Source organism: Equus quagga, chromosome 17 (genome assembly GCF_021613505.1).
Source record: "Equus quagga isolate Etosha38 chromosome 17, UCLA_HA_Equagga_1.0, whole genome shotgun sequence".
Lineage (NCBI taxonomy): Eukaryota > Metazoa > Chordata > Mammalia > Perissodactyla > Equidae > Equus > Equus quagga.
In genome coordinates this window covers 37,183,281-37,204,222 of record NC_060283.1, presented here as the reverse complement: position 1 = coordinate 37,204,222, position 20,942 = coordinate 37,183,281, and the positions used below count along the sequence as shown (strand labels likewise).

Here is a 20,942-nt window from a genome sequence, read left to right as displayed (position 1 = left end):
CCCCCCCCCCAGGCACTTCCATCTCTTCAGGATAATGCCATCTCCTGATTGTGGTTGCCATAAAGCTAAAGCCACACAAAGACAGGAGCAAAGACCACTCACGTATTGGAATTGTGGGGCACTACCTCATTCCCAGGTCGTGAGAAGCAGGGCACCCCTCCCTGACCCTGCGCTGCAGCCCTAAGCCAGGAAGGACAGGAAGGATGCATTTTTCTGTGCCCAGCAGCTCCCCTCAGAACATCCTCCCCTCCTCTTATGGTTTTCCCATCTCTTACACTAGGAGTGGGCCTTTTGAAGCCAGTCTGACCTGGGTTCAGATTTCTACCCACTCCGCTCCCCCCACATCCTGCACTGCTGTGTGACTGAGTGACTCCCCTCTAAGCCTCCAGCCCTTCATTTGGAAAAAGGAAAAAGATAACGGTACCCCTCTCTGAAAGTTGTTGGGGACTAAATTCAGTCGTACCTAAAGTGCGCACGTCCGGGTGCCTGCGTGATCTGAGCGCCCGAGCAGTGTTCCCTTTCATTAGGATTATGGTTGATCCCAAGTGGGGTCACCCTGCAGACGCGAAGCCAGTACAGTGGCTCCTCTGAGTGGACCTTGGAGGATGCAGAACTGAGTGACTTTTGTGAGGGTCCCAAAGGAGGGCGGTTAGACATTTCTAGGAGGCTTATTTAAAACACGGAACATGACGTGCCTGGGAATTGAGTTGTATTGCTGCTCAGGGGTGGGCAGTGGGCGCCCTGGAGGAGGTGGGTGTGGTTACCGGGCAGAGAGCTCCAGGGCCCAGGGCCCAATGGTCAAGGGGCCAAGGGAACATCAGTCTTCTCTAAACCAGGGAGTCAGTCTAGAGGGAGGTGTTTATTTTTCTATTTCACAATAAGTCCTAGTGACATTTTGGGTGTAGTTCTGCCTCCACTCCCAGAAAATTTAAAATTTTCCATTATTCCATCATTGACTTTGTCACGCTTTAAAAGGCCTCTCACACTTATATACGTTTTTTTTTTAAAATGTGTTACTTTAACGATCCTTTAAACGATGTACCGTTCTTCCAAAATTTGGGAGAAATGAAGATGGGGAAGAAGAGAACATTTGGCTTTTTGCTAAATCAGTCATTTTAAGATCTTTGAGTAAAATGTGTATCTAAAATGTATCTGTTCCATCTGTAATGTCAGAGGAGATAGCGACATTCTGTGCCCTAGAGGAGTGCTTTGCACACTTGTGTGGAGATGCGTAAGGGGCATCTGGGGGCTTCTGGAGATGGATTCCTGGACCCCATCGCCAGAGATTCTGATTTAGTGGGTCCAGGGTGGGGCCTGAGCATCTGCGTTTCTAACACCTACATCATTTCTGTGCTGATGCTGCTAGCCCAGGGACCACATGTCAAGGAGCACTGCCCTGGAGTTTCCGTGATTTTAAAGCATGCTATGGACACTACAGTGCATCAGGTGGCACTAATTTAAGGATCTGGGATGTGCCCAGGTGTCATGGGGCTGACGAATATGAAATCAATTATAAATACTTCTGCTCTTCCATTAGATCACTGGCTGGCTTCTCTTAGTATTTATTCTGGAGTGCCTTTTACATCAAAGTAGTGGCTTTTTAATTTCTAGCTCGGGTTAATTTATGGAGTTTCCGAGGCAACAGGCTTTAGTAAATCAAAGTAGATCACCATGCTGGTGGGCAATTAGAAAAATGTCTTTTTGATTGGAGGGTGATCTTTGGATGGAAACGATGGAAATAAGCATCAATCAGACCTAGGGGGAGTGAAGAGATTGTGAGGGAACCCCTCGCTGCTCTGGGAGTTGGGCGGGTTTGAGGGTTCGTCCATTCACTCACCATCTCTTCCTCCCTCCCTCCTTTCCTCCTCTATACTGCCATTCCCCCATCCATCCATCCATTCATCCATCCATCCATCCATCCAATATGTCTTAGTTGTTGTCCATGGCAATTCTGGGCACTGGGTACATCAGAGAAGAAGAACATAGAACTCAGCACACTCGTGCTATGGCCTGCAGTCCCTTCTAAGGTCCTGGGGTTCTTGCAAATGAGCTTGCCCTCCACCCCTCCACCCCTCCACCTGTCCACCATGCTGCTCTGAAGAATCCCTGGCAAATAGGCAGAGAAAACTCAACATGAAAAAAAAGGTACCAATTTTCCAAGCAGAAAAAACTGATTTCTGCAAATTATAAACCTGTGAGCTTAACTTCAACGGCAGTTAGAAGTCTAGAAAGACTTAGTAAAGGAGGGTTTTGTGGAAAGAGCTAGCGTGTGTCCCTAGTCACAGCCTCTGTGACTGACACCGTCAAGAGCCAGCCAAGACAGAGACACCTCTGTGGGTGCTGGCGAGCAGGTCCGTGGACAAGGTGAGACCCACTCGATGGTAATGCCAACCCGGAGAGAGAGCTGGTACCCGTGAGAAGACTCTGCTCTCAGTATCTACATCAGCAGTATTCTTAAAATTCTTTGTTTTTGATGTACTCTGAAGCCCATTTTGACAAGTTAAGGAAAGCAAATTTGCAGTGAATGTTATAGACAAATTGCTATTTTTTTTTTTTTTTGAGGAAGATTGGCCCTGAACTAACTAACATCCTTGCCCATTTTCCTCTACTTTATATGTGGGACGCCTGCCACACCATGGCTTGACGAGTGGTGTATAGGTCCCAACCGTGAGCCCCAGGCCGCCAAAGCAGAACATGCAAACTTAACTGCTGCGCCACTGGGCCAGCCCCACAAATGGCTATTCTTGAAGTTTGAAAAGCTTATGCGAAAAGATTAGAAAAACATGAACATATTCCTATCGGTAAATGGACAAAAACCAATTAATCTGAGATGCCGTGATTTGAGCAAATAAGCAAAAAGTAAAACCAGTGATGACAATGACATGGAACTATCCAATCTTATGGCCGTATTGTGGCAGTGGGGTGGGCTGCTGCCAGAAGACGCCTGTGTGTTGGTGGGTAGGATGGGGGCGGGCAACATTGAGCTCCCCAAATAATGAAGGTGAGAATGGAAACTGCTTGCTCTTTCTGGATCAAAGGTTTGTACACTTTGACCCATGAGTTCTGCTGCTAGGAACCTAAGCTAAAGAAACAGAGATTTTCACAGTTACTGATGGATTGATTTGTATTTTGACACTGTCTCATTCCAGAAAGGATATATAAAGCAGCCTACATGGATGGACAGGTATTCAAAGGCAAGATACCATCTATCTTCATTCTCTTAATGAAAATTAGCCTTACATTACACACACTGTCTTCTAGTATGAAATGTTTAAGGTTTCAGGGGGGTGTAACTTTTTTTAAAAACTAAAATTTTCAATGGTTATTTAATCAAGACAGAAATACAGAATGATGCTAACCACAGATCATACTGAAGAGGGTTACCCTCATTTTGAAACATACTTGGACTGAGCAAGAGACCAGCGGACCAGCTGTCCAGAGGGCATAGGAAAGGATCTCTGTGAGTGTCCTGATTGACAGTAAGCTTGTCCCTCTGAGCAGCCCACTTGACCCCCTGTGGCCAGTCCCTGGCTTCCATGTTTACCAGGGGACACCACTTGGACCATCTGGTCACTCTCCAGCCTCTGTCCATCACAGCCTAAGATTCTGCCCACCCAGCCCGAGGCCCTGCCCTGGGCCCCTATGTCCCTGAGGCTCTCTGTCTCTTACATTCTCTGGGTTGGTTCAGTCAGCCTTGAGGAACTGCCCAAAGGCAAGTTACCTGGTCATAAGTCTGCGGGGTGACAGCATGGATTACGCCTTAAGAAAACAGCACTCAACTGGGGGTGGGGGAGGGGTGTGCATGTGAACGCAGGAGATCTCAGACGTCTCTGAAACCTGTGGGAAGAGGGCTCAGTGCTGGAGTTGAACAGAAGTAGAAAAGATGTCAGTATCCATGGGCAGGCAGCCCAGCACAGAGAAGGAAAAGAGTGCGGCTTTGGAGTCAACGGACCTGCCATCATCTCTGCTCTCTGGCCTTGGGCAAGTCACTTGCCCTGTTTCCACCTCCATGCAAAGGAAATAATCCGCGACTGCTGTGTGGGTCACCCTCTTGCTTTGCTGCTTAAGGAAAGGGGTGCACATTCACTGATCCCTTCTGCCTGGTTTGCCCCAAATTTGATTATTATTGGATGGGTGAAGTAGTAAAGGGGAGACTTTCCAAGGATTTAAAGGTGGTCCGTTTGAGCAGACCACAGAGAGAGGCATAAAGATAGATCGTAAAAATCATTGATATTTTGGAGGCTGGCCCAGTGGCGTCGTGGTGAAGTTTGCATGCTTTGCTTTGGCTGCCTGGGGTTTGCTAGTTTGGATCCTGGGTGTGGACCTACACACCACTCGTCAAGCCATGTTGTGGCGGTGTCCCACATAGAAGAACTAGAAGGATTTACAACTATGTGCTGGGGCTTTGGGGAGAAAAAAAGAAAAAGAAAGATTGGCAACAGATGTTAGCTCAGGGCCAATCTTCCTTAAAAAAAAAAACCCACAAAACATTGATATTTTTGCATAACAAAATTGTTGAAGAGCCAGCCTACATCCAAGTTTAAACATTAAAAAATAGCCTTTCTTGGGGCTGGCCCAGTGGCATAGTGGTTAAGTTTGTGCACTGTGCTTTGGTGGCCTGGGGTTCACAGGTTCGGATCCCAGGTGCGGACCTAGCACTGCTTATGAAGCCACGCTGTGGCAGTGTCCCACATAAAATAGAGGAAGACTGGCACAGATGTTAGCTCAGTGACAATCTTCCTTCACACACACACAAAATAAATAAGTAGCTTTCCTTATTAAAAGCACTCCATGCCAGTTTTAGAAAATACAGATAAAGAACCAGAAGAAAAATCTTATGGTTGTGGAAAGGAGTTTATAATCGGGTTCCTAGGAGCTTATTTCAATCTGGGCTGTGAGAGGTGGTAAAAGGCAGTGAAGGGATTTTATTTGTAACTGTGTATTTAATGTAATGTGGGCTTTTTTTGTTTTCCTCCTGGCTTCTTTGTAGCATATGAGATGGTTGACAGGAACCCCGATTGATTCTTCTCTGCCCAATAATGTGTTCATTGCGGTGGTATTTCCTGCACAGCTGGGCTTGCTTAACTGTGTAACTACAATAGCAAGATGAAGGAAACAGATTTTCCAATTGAATATTTTAATACATGACAGATTGGAAAAGGGCACAGTATCCTACATCACTGATTGATGACAAGACAAGTTTGAATATATGCAACAACACTGTCCCAACAGAGACCAGAGTCGAGTGGTTCACCCAATGGAAGGTCATACTCAGATGTCCACATGTGGAGATGAAGTGATCTCAAGACAGTGACACATTTAAAGTGACGTGAACTAGATATTGGTAGTGACTAGTGCCCCCTGGCCAGTCCTGTGGTTGACATGCTCTGATCCCAACCCACAGGACTTTTTAAAGATCTTCTCTTCCCACGTGACACTGCTTGATGATAATTTCATCTGAAAAGTCTCCATCGTGGGTCTCTGCTTTATTTTCATGGAGGCAAACGATCTCAAGAAAATTAGAATAAAAATAGCCAGCCTATTCTATGGGCTTCTCTGAACTACTTCTCATGGCTGTGTCTGGACCAAATTCAAACATCCGTAAGGAGCAAGCAGTGTGTTTTCAACCCTTACGCGAGGAGGTGTCTTTGTCACTGTGATTTGCATTCATATAGGGAGTCCGGCCAACTTGGAAGGAAAATTACTTTCTGATTGAATCATATAATTTCCAAACAAAGCTCTTTCATGAATCAAGAATATTAATTACGGTACCCAGAGTGAGCCCCAGTTCTTTTTTTTTTTTCTTTGAGTTGTGTGTTAACAGAAACATTTGGGCATTCGATACAAGGTCAGCATAGATTTAAAAGCACACATAGGCTTTGAAAATTTATTCATGCTGGAATTGAGAACATGGAATTAATTAGGTGTACGGAAGTTGGAAGGTAAAGGGTCATTGCCTCCGTTTTCTTCTTTAAAGCTCTTCCTTCTGCTGGGAGACCACACTTTGTGATTGTAGGCTATGCCTTCTTCATGGTGTGTGTTAATAAACTGAGTAGGTGAAAGCTACTCAGATATAAAAATATCTTTAATAGATGTTACAATAGATATCTCTAATAGATCTATATCAGATCTCTAATAGATCTCTAATAGATATCCATAACAGATGTAACAGCTGGCAAGGGATGTGTCTTGAATTTGCTTCTAGGTAACTTTAATCCTAGAGATGCCCGGGGATGTCCTCAGAGTCGCAGCATCACACCTGAACAGCTCGGTCCCCAGCCCCTCATGGCATCATGGTCTCACTTCTCTGTTGCTTTGAATCCTTTTCCTTTATTCATCAATATTATATTCCCCACTCCCAAGTTCCAAAGTGAAAGCGGATCGAGGCGACAGACCTGTGCCGAGTGCCTTTATCTGAGCAACTGGTAACAATTAGGATGTTTGTCCTGCCAGGCAGTGGGAGTCAGGCCCCAAGCAGAGCAGCGGTGGGTTACCTTTGAGAAAGCGGGTGTCTCCTGTGTTGCTCTACTGGTCACCTCAGAGCAGGGTTCCTTTCTTGGTGGGGAAGCCATCTACACTACCACATATATATATATATATATATATCTTTTTTTAACACATTTCAAGAAGTATGATTTATTCGTGCTTGAATTTGTTCAGTGGGGATTTCTAAGCTCCTTTTTTTTCCCCTAGTGAGGCGCTGTCCTGCCTGGTGTGGCAGGGGAATCTCTGTTGGAAGGTCTTGGTTTGTGATCTGGAGATTTCTAGAAGAGGGCGGGGCGATGCAGAGTGAAGCAAGGCAGTTGCAGCTCTGATAGCTCCCAGAAGGAACTAACAGGGCTGCACAAACTCTACCTGCAGGCAAAGAAAGCGTCGTGTCCAGGGAAGACGGCCACCGCCTGTCTTTTCCTTCTCTGCCGAGATGGCAGCCCCCACTCCCGCTGGCCTGGGGGGCGCCCCTGCTGGTGATTGCTAATGAGGACACCGTGCAGTAGAGAATATTGCTTTCATTTCTCTTGGTGCTTTACTGCCACTGTGGAGACAGATAAATCTTGATTTACATGGAGTTAACGATGCAGTCTTATAATGTAATAACTATGAAGGAAAAAGAGAAGCATTCATTCAGCTCTGTGCTTGGGGTCTTCAATTGAAATTTTAGGCCATAGTCACAGGGATTCTGGTTGAATATTTGAGCAAGACACACCTAGTTTGAGATGAATCCAGTGACATACTACATTGAAAGGTGGAAATGAGAGACCAGTGTGATCCCAACCGACACGTGTGTGGTTAATTTTCCTGGTCTTCCCAAGGGGATGACAGGGAGACTGTAGGTGAAGGCAGAGTCCTGAGCTTCATCATCAGAGAGGGAGGGCTCGTCTCTCTCGGCCCTGAGTTTCTCCCAACTCATAACTGTCATTCCAGTGGGGGCGCTGGGTAGCCCTGGAGCCAAGCTGTGCATTGCGGGGCCTTGTTGATGTCGGGCTGCTTTGAGTTTTCGCTGAGAAGAATGCCTTTTGCAAATCCAAATGTGACTATTTCACATTGCGTGCTCCTCTGACGTTAGTGAGGAATGGTTGTGGTGGTTATTTGTTAACCGTGCTGGCAGCTGTTACGTGCCACGCTGTGTCCCACCAGAATTTGTATGTGGAAGTCCTAACTCCCCGGTATCTCAGGATGCGACTGTATTTGGAGACAGGGTCTTTAAAGAGGTCATTAAGTTAAAATGAGGTCACTAGGATGGGCCCTCATCCAGCGTGACCGGGGCCCTTATAAGTGGAGCAGAGGAGGTTAGGACATAGACACACACAGAGGCACGATCATGTGAGGCCCGGGGAGAACACAGCCACCTACAAGCTGAGGGGGGAGACCTCAGAAGAAACGGACTGTGCCCACACCTTGATCTCAGACTTCCATCCTCCAGAATTGAGAAGCTACCTTTCTGCTGTTTCGGCCCCCGATCTGTGGCACTCTGTTATGGCAACCCCAGCACACGAACCCAGCGATGGTTTCCAATGTGATTATCAACTTTAAAATGTTCGTCTTGATACTCAAGGTCATTAAAACCTTGGTAGCCCATAAATGTTTATGGAATTTTCCTTTGCACTTTTCTTTACCCCTTTCGTAAATCGTTTTGGCTTGTGTGCACACACCTTTTGCTGTTAGCAAAATGTCTCCCCCTTTCTAGAAATGACGAGGTTCTGCTTTGGAAATAACGCCGCCAACGTTACCCTCGGAGGGACTGACCTGACAAACCTGGAGAAGCTCTGATGTCTTCTGAGAAAGGCGCATTCTTTCTAATGCGCAGACCTTTGCACTGATCTCGTTAGATGTGGATGTGCCTGACAGTAAGCATTTATGGCTTTATAGGGGAGTATTTCCGCGTTAGGGAAGGGAAGCCTGCAATTGACAGACTTGCCTGCTGCCTTTCAGGGTTGAGGTCAAGGGCCTGAGAGGAGGGGGAGGTGAGAGGGCAGTGGGGAGCAGGGGAGCCAGGAGAGGAGAGGAGAGAGCCAGCATGGGGGCGGGGTTCCTGGAGGAGGTGGGCTCAGCAGCTAGACTGGGCAGTGGATTTGGCGATTCTGTTGACTTTCCAGCGAGGGCTGTGCTGCAGGCTTGGGTGGAGACAGAAGCAGCTTGAAGCCAGTGCAGGGGAGGGAGGCGAGGGTTTTGCTCAGCCTTTCTAGGAACTCTAGAGGGAAAGCAGGGAGAGGGCTGAGTCTTGAGGGTGGACTTTGGGGATAATCCTAATCTCAAGGCCAGTACCTTGTCCTTTGAGATTCAAATGAATCAACACCTGATTTACCCCAATCAGCCTTGACCACCCAGCACGGGTCCCTTGGAATTCTGGATGGGGGGTGGGGCGGGGAGCCTTCTGTGTGTGTCTTTGTTGTTTGACCATTTCTGCCTACCTGCTCCCTAGTCTTTACCACTTTGCTCTCCTCCTCCCCCGTCCCCCAGGCAGAGTGAGATGAAGTGCCCGGACTTATTTTTGCAAAGCCCTTCGTTGTCTTCTCGTCTTCACCCTGACTTCCACCCCAGCCCTCTGTGCACATGCAGACACCTGCGCTCTCCCTAGGGGACGGCCACGTGCGGGGTCAGCCACATCCCTTGGTGTGGTTCCTGCTTTTCTGAGAGTCATGGGTGGGGATTGCATGTGGATTGCTGGGCTCCAGTCCAGCTGCACCCTGTCCTAAAAGATCCAGTGCACCTTTTCAGCCTCTCCGTGACTCACTTTCCAAATCTGTAAGCTAGGGATAAGGATGGTGCTTACCTCCTAGGGGCACTGGGGGAATGGAAGGGAGTAACTGCATTAACCTCTGTGAAGTGCCTCCCGCTGAGTGACCCCCAAGCCTTGGTCACTGTTGGGAAGGGATGCCCAGGGCTGGTCTGGCAGAGCCTTGAGGCCCAGTGAGGGGAGGCCTGGGCTGCAGACGGAGGGTCATGGGGAGCAGGCTCGTGGGGAGTCTTGGCAGAAGTGCTGGGTTGGGGGCAGACCCGCCCACCCTCCTGATGGCCTGGAGTCTTTTAAGCCTGGGGTCAACCTCTCCAGTAGGTGTAGCCCCACACAGCTTGGCTTTTTGGGTCCTGGGAGTCTTCAGTCAATGTAAAATACCTTCTTATATCTTGTCTGTAAGCAAATGGTTAACCTGAAAGTGTGCTGCATGCACAGCTTACAAAGAATGGCCACACCACTGCTGTCCGTTCTTTATCACGAGTGGGGCCTATCGGTGGCCAGGCAGCCCAGGCAGAAGGGTGGTGCCAGCAGGCGAGAGGCCTCATGTTTATCCCCTTGCCTGTGTGTTTCATGACACCCTGTGAATGCTGGAAGGTTCCTGAGGAGTAGTGGTAGGCAACAGTGGGGAGTCCCATAGCTTGCCTTCCTGGATGCCCGTCTCAAGTGTTAGACTTTCCTGGGCATGAACTCTTAATTCCCTAAAGCAGTCTTCCTGAGAAGAAGTCCTTCTGCATGAACATTCTGTTACCTAGTGGCACCTTTTTCATGACCAGAAATTTCTTGCGACAGCTATGGCTTCTCTGGAAATCCTTCGACGTTCGGGGTACAGTGGGGCCGTATTTGCACACAGGGGTGCAGAGCAGCCCTCTGTGGGTGACTTCTCAGACCGTGAGGCCCTGCACAGGGTCCACTGTAGCTCCTGATGGCTTCCCTGAGTGTGCCACTGGAAAAATGGCAGCCATCACTTTGAGAACTTCTAAAGTACCACATGCCAAGGGCCGGTAGATCCTTGCCTTCACTCTGGGTGCAGGTCACTTCCTTGAAGTAGTTCTAAGTTATTTCAAGTGTTCTGTTTCTTCATGGGTATTCTGAGCACCTGGAGCAATAGCCTGCATTTCTTTATATCTCAGTAAAGGCCCTGTGCTCTGGGGGTAGCCCTTGCAGGCTGAGTCCTGGTCAACCTGCTGACCACCCCTCTCCTGGGACGGCTGAGGATTCTTGGGCATCTGCCTTCTTTTGCACAGTGGGTGTGGCCTAGACCGAGGGGTCAGCCAGTAAGGAGCAGGCCCACTAGGGGATCCCTCCATCGAGGGCTTTCTTGAGGGCCCCAAACCTCCTCTCCTCTGACCAGCACCCTGTTCCCTGAAATGAAGCAACTGGCACAGGGCAGGCTCTCCCAGCAGTCTTGTGCCCCTCCTTCTCCTCCCCCTGGTGTTTTCTTGTGTTCCACTGAGGGAGGGGCATACGCTCTCTGGAAGTGGCCACCCAAGGTCAGCTGCAGCTGAGGATTTTTGTGGCCAGGGGAAGAAATGAATCACCCTCTCCTCTGTGTCTTTCCCTAACCGCTGGAGACTTCATAGATAAACTTGCGGGGGGTGGGGGGCCTCTGTGTGGCGTAGCAGTGTAAACAGGAGCATGGGGGCGGGGTTGGTGCAAGTCAGCTGACCTCTGCTGGTATTTGTACCACGATGGAGGCACTAGTGCTCCCTCCAGAATTGATCTTGGGTCAGCCACCAGGATTGATGAAGTTAACCATCAGGCAGAACACTGATAAGGGCTGGGGTTTAGAGATAAAGTTGCTGGCCCTGTGTCAAGGACCCTGGTCTTCTGGGGGAGGCAGTTATGTAAATGGCAAGTGTCTGGTCAGAGCAGGGTGATTGATACTGACAAGGGGTGAGCCCAGGTGTGCACAGGTAAGGGAGGGGGTCTCCTGAGCCCAGGCCCTTAGAGATGAGTAGGATTTAGCTGATCCTTCTGGCCCCAGAATGGTGAGACTGGGAATGGCATGATCAAGACCAGAAGGGAGTTTGATGTGTCGCAATGAAGCTTGGGATACAGCAGATGACACACTTGTTCTAAGCACTTGGGCAAATACTTCCTCTGCATCATTGCATGTGATCGTCACATCTGCCTAGTTAGTATTGCCTTACTGTGGAAGGGAAGCCGCACGCAGAGACTCACAGTTGCTTTCCTGAAGTCTCACCGGGGTTTGCATCATCCTGGTCACCTGTGCAGCAGGGGCAGCTGGGGGCTGTCCGGGCCTGGAATGCCAGTTAAGGAGGGGGCATTTTATTCTGTAGGTGATGGGGAGTCTCGGAGCTGAACTGTGCCCTGAAATCCTGATTACAGCAGCAAGGATGGTTTCCTGAGAGTGGGCTAAGACTGGGAGTGGGGCAACTGGGATCCACTTGCTCTGGGATCCAGGGAGCGATGAAGAGGATGGGAAATAAAGGGAGGAGGGAGAGTGGACTCTTGAGGAGTGTGGACAAGGGGGGTAGAGGGCCGGAGGGCATGCAGATGGAGGAGAATCTTTTGTTGAGGGCTGCTGGGAGGAGAGGCTTTTGTTTCTGTTTTTTTATTAAATGGGAGATAATTGAGTGTTTCCTGTGGTAGCAGGAGAGGAGATGATGGTGATTGATGGTACAGGGTCCATTTGCCAACCCTGACCAGGAGAGATGGGTGTGGTCCGGAGGCTGAGAGTGAGGCAGCTCTGAAGGCGTGGCCTGAGGTCGTCCTCAGAAGGCCTGGTGCCGCCATCTTTTCAGGGAAGTCAGCAAGCTTGGGTAGTTGGAATGGGAAAGTGGGGGCACAGGGCTGCAGTGAGGGCCTGCAGGCTGCCGGCGCCCAGCCCCGCAGTTGTGTGAGCATCTGCAGTGGGTCTCCGAGATGGAGCCTTGGTGCCCCCATCACTTGAGCTTGCACAAGAATTTCCTAGACATGTGCGGGCTTGGGGTGGGGGCTGAGTTCTCAGCTGATGCTGAGGCTGCTGGTCCCTGGACACATTTTGAGGAGGACTGGTCCAGTCGGCTGGAGTTTGGATGGACCTGCTACTGAAGGAACCAAGTGGGTTCACCTCCAGGCAAAGCTAAAATCAGACTCCCGACCAGAAGTAGTTGGCTCACAAAGTAGAACTTATTTGCAGCAAATAGGGGGCCACGTGGAATCATTGCCAAAGTCGTGGGGTCCCCAAACAAAGGGAAGCAGGAGCCTTTTATTTCTGATGGGGAATGAATATTCAAAAGGGAGAGGTGGGCATTCGCTTGTGCAGGCTCAGCTGGAGAACTTGCTTCTGCCTACACTGCAGGTGTTGGTAATAAGGCCTAAGCTCCTCCCAGAGAGGAGCTCTTAGCATTACAAATGAGGCAAAGGTCAGGGGCGTTGTTCTTGTGGTGGGGCTTGGTCTGGTTCAGGGAGGTTGGTGACTGTAGCTCTTAAACAGTTTAATGCTTCAGAACCCAACTTTGAGTTCCTTGGGGCAATCAGTGGTGACAGACCCACCTTTGGGGCGAGCCCACGCAGGGTCTTAGAGGCGTCGGGGGCAGGCAGAGTGGTGGCTGGAGTGGACAGCCTGGATGTCCTTCAGCCTTTGCTGGCTAGAGAAGGATGAGAAGGAGTGGGAAGGAAAAGATGCCTAAAATGAGCCTCCCAACAGCTGTGGGGGAAGTTCTGGAAAGAAAGGACAGCCAGCATGGAAGGTTGTGGGCAGAGAATGGGCTGTGGGAGGCCAAGATCGTAGGTGGCATTAGTCCCGGGTAAGTCAAAGGTGTGGCCGTGGGAGGAGGCCCTGGGAAGGCAGTGAAGGAAAACACCACTGGCTGGAGGAGGGGGGTGTGGCCTGTTCTCCACCCGGACACCGAACTCCTCCAGTCTCCTCCTTTGGGTTGGAGTGACAGAAGGGACCCAGGAGGATGGCGTGTGAATCCTAGCTTTGTGTATCCACTCGCCGCCAAGCCAACTAGTAATGACTTCGACGGTGAGAGGACTTTGCAGTCAGAAGCTTTCCAGGCTGCCTTTGATCCACCCACAGGAGTGCCCAGAACTGCATAGCTTAAGTACCATTAACCTCCTTTTCCAAATTTGGAAGGTTTTGTGTTAGGACGTAACCAACCAGATCACCGTCTTCAGCAACCCCCCTGGGGACAGTGATGGCATTGGAGGGGAGAATCAGTAAAGATTTGAGTACTGTAAATTATTTGGCCTTGGCAGTTTTATTTATCATCCCTCCGCTTGGTCATTTCCCCACTTCCTTTGTGGAAGATTCTGGAGTTGGTGGTGATTTTTTAAAGGAGGCAAGCATAGTGCAACATCATAAGTAGGTGAGGCAGCTCAGTAGCTGCCCGAGTCCAGATGAACTCTGCATCCCCCACCCCAGCATCTTTCCTGCTATAGGAACACCTTTGCCCTGCTCTTTGCTCGCTGGTTGCTGATGGCTGGTGCATGGCCAGAAGATGTGAAGACACAAACATTTCTTTCCATTTTACTGTGTCAGAACCGGTCCCCATGACCCACTTCTCTTCCTTCCCCAGAGCTGTAATGCAAATTGTAACTACCAAGGGGGACGGCTGCTGCCACAAGCCTCCATGGTGTGTTTATCCTCCCTGCCTGAGGAACGCCGAGCTGGTGGCACGTTGGCTCATAAAGGCAGGAGGGTGGTCACGTGTCTCCCACTGCTGATGGGGGTGGTGTGTTTGGGCTTTGAACAGGCGTCTTAGTCATGTTTTCGACATTTAGAGAAAAATATATCAAACCTTCAAGTCCCCTGGGCACAGTTAAAAGATTTCCAGATATCTCGGCAGCCAGTTCCCGAACTGAATGCAGAAGTGATAACCCTGTTAAAGTAGGCTTTTCTTGTGCGGGTCACTGGCTCTAAAGACAAGCTCTGTAAACACCCAGATGTTGTCAGTGTGTTTAGGTGGCTGTGCTGTGACGGGGCATGCTGGGAGGCTGTTAGGAGGGTCTGTGTCAGATCCTTCCCTGTGTTTTAAGGGTGACGTCTGCAGGAGGACGGCTGTGCAGATGTGGTTATTGGAAGAATCGCTTCCTGTGGATCCTGCAGAGGAAAGTGTTACTAGATAGGCCCAGCCCCGAGTGCCCTCGAGGACTGGGGAGAGTAGGTCCTCGGTAGGCATGTCTTGGGTTTTCTCCATAAAGATTCCAGAGCTTCGCTGCAGCTGTCTGAGGAACAGGTGCAGAGTGTGTGCTGCCCTTGAGTAAATCCTTCTGATTCCTCTGCTTAATCTCTGCAGAGAGCAGAAGACTGGATGGAAGAAACGGGGAGCCTCCACGGTGGGGGGAGCCTCCTTGCGGGGAGCTCTGGCTGTACCAGCCTCCAGCCCCTCTAGAGTGATGGGAAACCGGAGCTGCCTTGCTTGTCACACCAAGTCGTGTTTGCATTTGTTTCCCCAAAGCGGGGTCAATAGATTTGGTTTCAATTTTATCTTAGGTCTCCTCTGCCTGACGCTTAGCATGAAAGACCACCAAGAAATTTCTGATAGTTTCCTTTGTTTGGGAATGAGAATCTACTCACACTGACACTTCTTGATACATCTTAAAATCAAGACTTCTTCTCATTGGCCTCCTTCAGTGCATCTGAAGTTTCAGCTTGGTGTTAGATGCTTTCTGTTGGCTCACTGGACCCGACTGTGGGGGAAAGAGCTCCAGGCTGGGGGTTGGGTTAAGGTCTCTTTCAGCCCTAGTTTGCTGAAGTTTCAACAGCTGTTCCTGTTCGCAGAGGATGGAGTGATGTCACCCTGACCTAGTGCAGGAGAACAAGGAGGGGACAGTTTGATAAGGCAGCTCCAGCCCTGGGTCCACTGGCCCGTCCAGTCCCGCCTGCGCACAGGTCCCTGTAGGTTCTCATGGTGGAGCTCCCTGGAAGGCAAGCCAGTGAGCTTGGCTGAGGTCACACGTGCTCTCCGGTGCTCGTGTCCAGACCTGGCCAGCACTGTTTCTATCTGTCTCCCCGCAGGGGGCCCATGGGTCAGAGCCTTCACTCACTTTGCTTAGGATATTTTCTAATTAAAGCTAATACAGCGTTGCTTCAGATTTCAAATAATGCTGACAAAACTTCAGTATTTCCCTTTCTAGCATTTTAATCACATCCATGATACTTATTCATCTAAACTAATTGTAAGCAATGACATAGGCCCATCACAGAATGAGGACCGATGGTGGCCTCATCTATAACTATCGCTCTTCTTCCTCTTTGGGGCAGGATTACTGCAAAGAATCACTTCTCTCTTTATGGAGAGACTTTCTGGAGCTTTTCCTTAAGATATTCAGAGGCAGGAATTCAAGGAATGGTTGCATTAATAAACGGTGCAATGACAAGTTGGGAAAATGTAGAAGCCACTTATCCCATTTCCACACGAGAGTCCTGCCTGGCTCTTTGGAGGAGTGGCTCTTCACTGGTGCCATTTTGTCCCCAGGAGACATGTGGCAATATTTGCACTCACTTTTGGTTGTCATGACTAGGAGGTGAGGTGCCACTGGCATCTAGTGGCCGGAGGCCAGGGATGCTGCTGAGCTTCCCACAATGCCCAGGACCGACCCCCAACAAAGAATGATCCAGCCCAGAATGTCCGTGGTGCTGAGGTTGAGACACCCTGCTCTGGATGAAGGCCAAATACCACCTCCCTAATTGAAGCCTTTTTTTGAGTGTTTCAGCTGGAAATCATCATTTTCTGCCTTCCCCTTACCTGCCTTTTTCTTAAACATGTAACACCTTCTTCTGGGTGTGGCTATTTATGACACTGTCCATCCCTACCTTCCCCCCACAGCTCCCGCATCACTGAGCAGGGTGCTCTGGGCATGGTTGACAAGCTCACCCTGCCGTCTACCTGCTGGATGACAGAAGAGCACAGGTGGGCCTCTTGCTGAAATCTTGGAGGTCCACCGAGTGTCGAGGTCAACACTCCTGATTTGCATGGCAGAGAAAACCCCCTGCAAGTCAAATTTGAGCACCCATACTGCTGCCCCACACAGGTGTGTTTGCGGACCGTCAGCATCTTGTGCTTTTCTTTCTGTCATTGAGGAATCCGTGGGAAGGCTGCCCAGAGAAACCTTTTGCTGGTGGGATACTGAGCTGGACTCCTGGTGCCACTAGGGTGGGTCTCCCACTCCTCTGCCCTGCCCCCACCCCCCTGCAGAGGCACCCAGCTCCCTGGCCTCCTCCAAAACTGCCTGATTCTCAGACCTGAAGATGCCTTTGGACAGGAACTGAAGAAACCCCTTCTTCTAAGGTCAAACCAAATTCGGTTTTGATAAGTAGTCCCTGGCCTGTTATTCTCACTCTCCATCTAGGTCTAGAGTATGCTAGAGATGCCCATGGAGGTCACACTACAGGGTTCCCTTGTTGAAACTGGGAAGCGTGTGGAGCACAGGGGTGGCCTTACGGTGTCTGTGTGTCGTCCCATGATCCCATGGTTTGGTTGGTGGTCCTTAAGGAAACACACACACACAGGCAGGATGTAGGTGCTCAGAGGACCTCCCGTGGTCTTTCTTCCTGCTGATCAGAATGTCCTTGCCCCAGGGACCAAGCACACTCCTCCTCCTGTGACTGGAGGACCAGGGTGAAGTCCTCATCTCTCTTGCAGTTCCACTTTTAGCCATTGGCTTATAAAATGAGAAAAATGGTCTTCGAATGAGTTCAGCCTGGGCAGGGTTGATTGCAGAGTCATCAGTCTGCAGAAGCTGGATGTCATGGAAGATCTAAGATCAGAAACCAGTTCTCCTGTGATGATCTTACTACAGTCTCATGCCAGAGGTAAAACATGATATTGTTAGTAAAACATAAATGTCTTTCTTTTTGCTTCTTATATGTATCTGCCAGTCAACCTGCTGCCGGAAAATAGCCTTTCCAGTGTCCCATGAATGGGAGGAGGGCTTTGTTGCTGACTGCTGAGGCGGACATGCAGAGGCCAGAGCAAAGTCAGTGGCTGGCCAGTTTCTGTGGCCTGCAGACGTGGTTCTGCTAAGATACTGTAAACCTGATTACCAGCGGGCAAGTCCTGTTCTTTGGGAAGTCAGCTTGTGTAGTAGCTGTCTTTGCTAACTACCAGAGATTTCCTTTAAATAAGGTTTATCAGCTCTAGTAACACTTGTAAAATAATATTCTCATGGAGGAGGTTTAAGTGATAGGCAACTAGAAACGGACCAAGACAGGGAATCGTGGGAGGGTGGCCGAAGGATCTCATAAACTTGGAACTGGGAGAGCGAAGCCATCTGCTGAGGGTGATGAATGGGGGCACAGGTAGGGCTGTCCCCCTTTCCTGGACGCCCCCCTGCCTTCCTTCCCTCTCCGGCATTGGCGTCTCTGCACCTCTGAGGCTGTGCTTGCTGCCTGCTGTTTGGTTTTGATATAGCCGGGAGATCTGCAGACTTTGTTTTTTTTTTTTTTTTTTTAAGCCAAAATGGTGATAGACTCGAAGGCATGGAAAAATTCAGGAAGGGATTGTCCAGAGGGATCATCAGTCTGACAAGCAACAGGAATAGAAGCATAATGCCACCTGAACATATAGAGTATGATGATGTTTATTTTTAAAAGGCAGGCCTGGCTGTGTGAAAGGGGATTTCGATGTTGGAGTGACAGGTTGTGGCTGAGCCCCTGCTTCTTTGCATCGGAAGAGCCCATGTTTGCAGGGGGGCGGGGAGAGCTAACTCGCCCAGGTTTTTCCACCTAGACAGTCAGGCCTAATGTGCTGTCATTCGGAACGGTGTGGAAAGTAAGTGCTTCCTTGTGAGGCAGGAAAGCACTAAAAGATAGTGAATGTACCAGGCTGTGGCTAAGAGGTTCCCTCCTTTAGTGTCATCTAAGATTCAGTGTCATCTAAGGTGGATCAAATGGAATCTTCTACTCTGCAGCCTGTATCCTTCTACGGCAAAGTGCAAAACGTGGGCTGGATTTAAGGAACCCTGCAACAATGGGAAGGCACTAACGGCTCACTATTGGAGCTCTCAAGGAATGCTATTTTATTTTTTTACCTTGGACTCTATGAATGCCTCAGATAACAAGATGTATTTATATATCTTGATTATGGGCCAACTAACTTGATATTAAAGTTCATCTCACTATTTGAAAGTCGCCATGGTCTCAGATAGTGAGAATGGACCCCAGGGTTAGTCAGGAACCGTGGGCTCTGGTCCCACCATTGCCCCTAGCAGAGATCCCTGCCTCTCTGCTTACAAGCCCGGTTGACCTTCAAGTCTTTGTGGCTGCAGCTGTAAAATTTTAGACTTCTGCCGAATCTTAGTGGTGCTCAGCCCTTAGACACACAGTGCTGGGCTCTGCATCGCTATCCATCCTTTTATTCCCTGTCTTTTCATGCTAAGTCACTTAGCCTTGAAAACTGCAGCGTTTTTCACACATGTGTGAATTTGAGGACAGAGACCCTGCCCTCTCACTGTGTAGTGTTGCTGTAGGTGTCCACTGTATTTGATGAACAAATAAAAAAGTCAGTAAATGAAAACTTGCTAAGATGTTGAGATATTTGTGTTCAGTTCATGTCAAATCCAATAATAGTCACGTTTCTCTCTCTCTTCGTTGCCAACAAAGCAAATGCTGATGCTTACTAAGACAAAAGAAATGACATTATAGCACAGGAATGGGCACAGGCAGTGTCACCCCACGACCCCAGGGTCAGCTCTCAGCGATGAGCTGTGTAGCCTTGGGGAAAGCACCTACCCTCTCTGAGCCTCTGCATCTCCCTATCCTGGTGGGCTCTAGAAACCTCATTCTGATGGATGATTACTGCCCGTCTTCTTCTCTAGCAGTTGGTGGGTCTTAGCTCTTATTCAAGAGGGCTTTTTATTGAAACTCAAAAGGTGAGACTGATCTGTCCTGGAGTTCCCCACCTTTGCAGTGAGGCCATGTTCCAGGCACGGGTCTTGAACCCTTGAGTGCCATGAACAGGTGGACGGAGCTTGTCACCCTATGATGGTGGCAGTCATGTTGTCCAGGTAGAGCCACTGAACATGGTCTCATGTGTTTTAAAGTATTTCTTTCAATAGACTTTATTTCTTAGAGCAGTTTTAGGTTCACAGCAATATTGAACAGAAAGTACAAAGAATTCCCATTTACCCCCCGTCTCCACACATGCAGATTCTCCCCCAGCAACATCCCCATCAGAGTGCTCCGTTTGTTAGAACTGATGATCCCACACTGACACATCATTATCCCCCAAAGCCGTACAGTTTACATCAGAGTTCACTGTTGGTGTTGGACATTCCGTGGGTTTGGACAAACATATAATGACCTGTATCCATCCTTATGGTATCATACAGAGTATTTTCCCTTCCTTAAAATTCCTCTATGTTCTAATGTATCTTTTTAAAAGTAAAACAGAATCAACTAGCAGCCTTTCTGATTTATCTCATTAAAGCTGGATACTTAATTTCACTCTGAGATAGGATCCAGCTGTCCCAGGCTATAACCTCCTTCATAAGAGACCTCATGATTCATCTTTATAACCTTTTCAGTGCCATGAACACAATAGGTGCCCCATAATTACTTGTTAGAACATTAAAGAAGGGGAGACCAGCACTTGCTACAGCCGTCGAATCCCAGAGTCACACCCGGCCACCAGCACTTTCTGCAGAAACAGCCTCCCGAGGAGTCTTTGGCATTCCCATGCCCAGAGAAGACTGTGTAAGAAGCATCTGAGTTGATTACTGGACAGTGTATTTATGATATTTTTTTTCTGAAACGTAAACCAGCAAACTGAAACATCTGTGTTCAGGACATCAGGAAGAACTGATATGTGGATCAACTATGTGTGTGTATGGTGCTGCATCAGATAATATCAAGAACCAGTATCTATAAGAGCGAGGAGGGGGAATCGGATGGAAGAGAACATCACATATTAACGGTGAATATTTAGCGCCTACACAGAATGCGTGGCACAGAGTGTCTCAGCTAATTTAGTCCTCACAGGAAGGCTTGGGGTCTGGGTACTGCTCTCTTCATCCCCGCTTTACAGGTGTAAGCACTGAGGTGTCTGGGTGTCTGAGAAGTGCACACGCCCGCCTCGGACTGGCCAGTCGTCTTTCTCCTGCCTGCTATCCTGGGTCGCAAGTGCTGTCTGTCAGGAGCCTTGCCCCACACATTTGGAAGATACTCCTAAAATGTTATCTTAGGGGTGAAACTACATGGTCCTTCACTTGGAGAGCAGTGGTGTGCACAGCCCCTGCCATCGCGGGGAAGTTGCTATCCTCGACGTTTCTTCTCCAGGGGTGTGAAGTTAGCGGGTAACACTGCTTAAGGTATCTTTGTTCTTTAACAAGTTGTTTGAGTCGCCTCTTCAAAGCGCCATGGTTAGGAGAGATGCTTCATATAAACCCGGAGTAGGTGAGAGATGTCCCTTACTTTATGTTTTCGCAAGCCAAGCTAGGGAGTGTTGGTGTAGGGTTAGGGTTGAGGCAGGGAGCCAGGCCCGCCCGGAGGCTCCGGTCCGGCGCCGGCGATCCACTCCGGCGCTTCGGCCTGCCCGCCGGGCCGCGCTCCCGCCGCTGCCGCCGCCGCCGCCGCGCTCCCGGGACTCGGCGGCCGGGCTGGGCGCGCGGCCCGCGGTCCCTGCACGTCGGCCCCCGCCCGGCGCGCGTTTCCATTTTAAACAGCCGCCCGCCCGGTGCAGCTGCCCGCGCGTCCCGGGCCCAGGGAGGGGTGGAGGCTGCAGGGCCGGCGAACTGTGCGAAGAAGCCCGGGGATGCG

At 49.5% G+C, this 20,942-nt stretch overlaps 1 protein-coding gene across 1 annotated transcript in view; it reads left to right on the top strand.

Annotated features, from left to right (window-relative positions):
* The window catches only part of AGAP1 (ArfGAP with GTPase domain, ankyrin repeat and PH domain 1), a 559,767-nt gene that overhangs the window by 136,187 nt on the left and 402,638 nt on the right, over window positions 1-20,942 (top strand). The window lies entirely within an intron of this gene.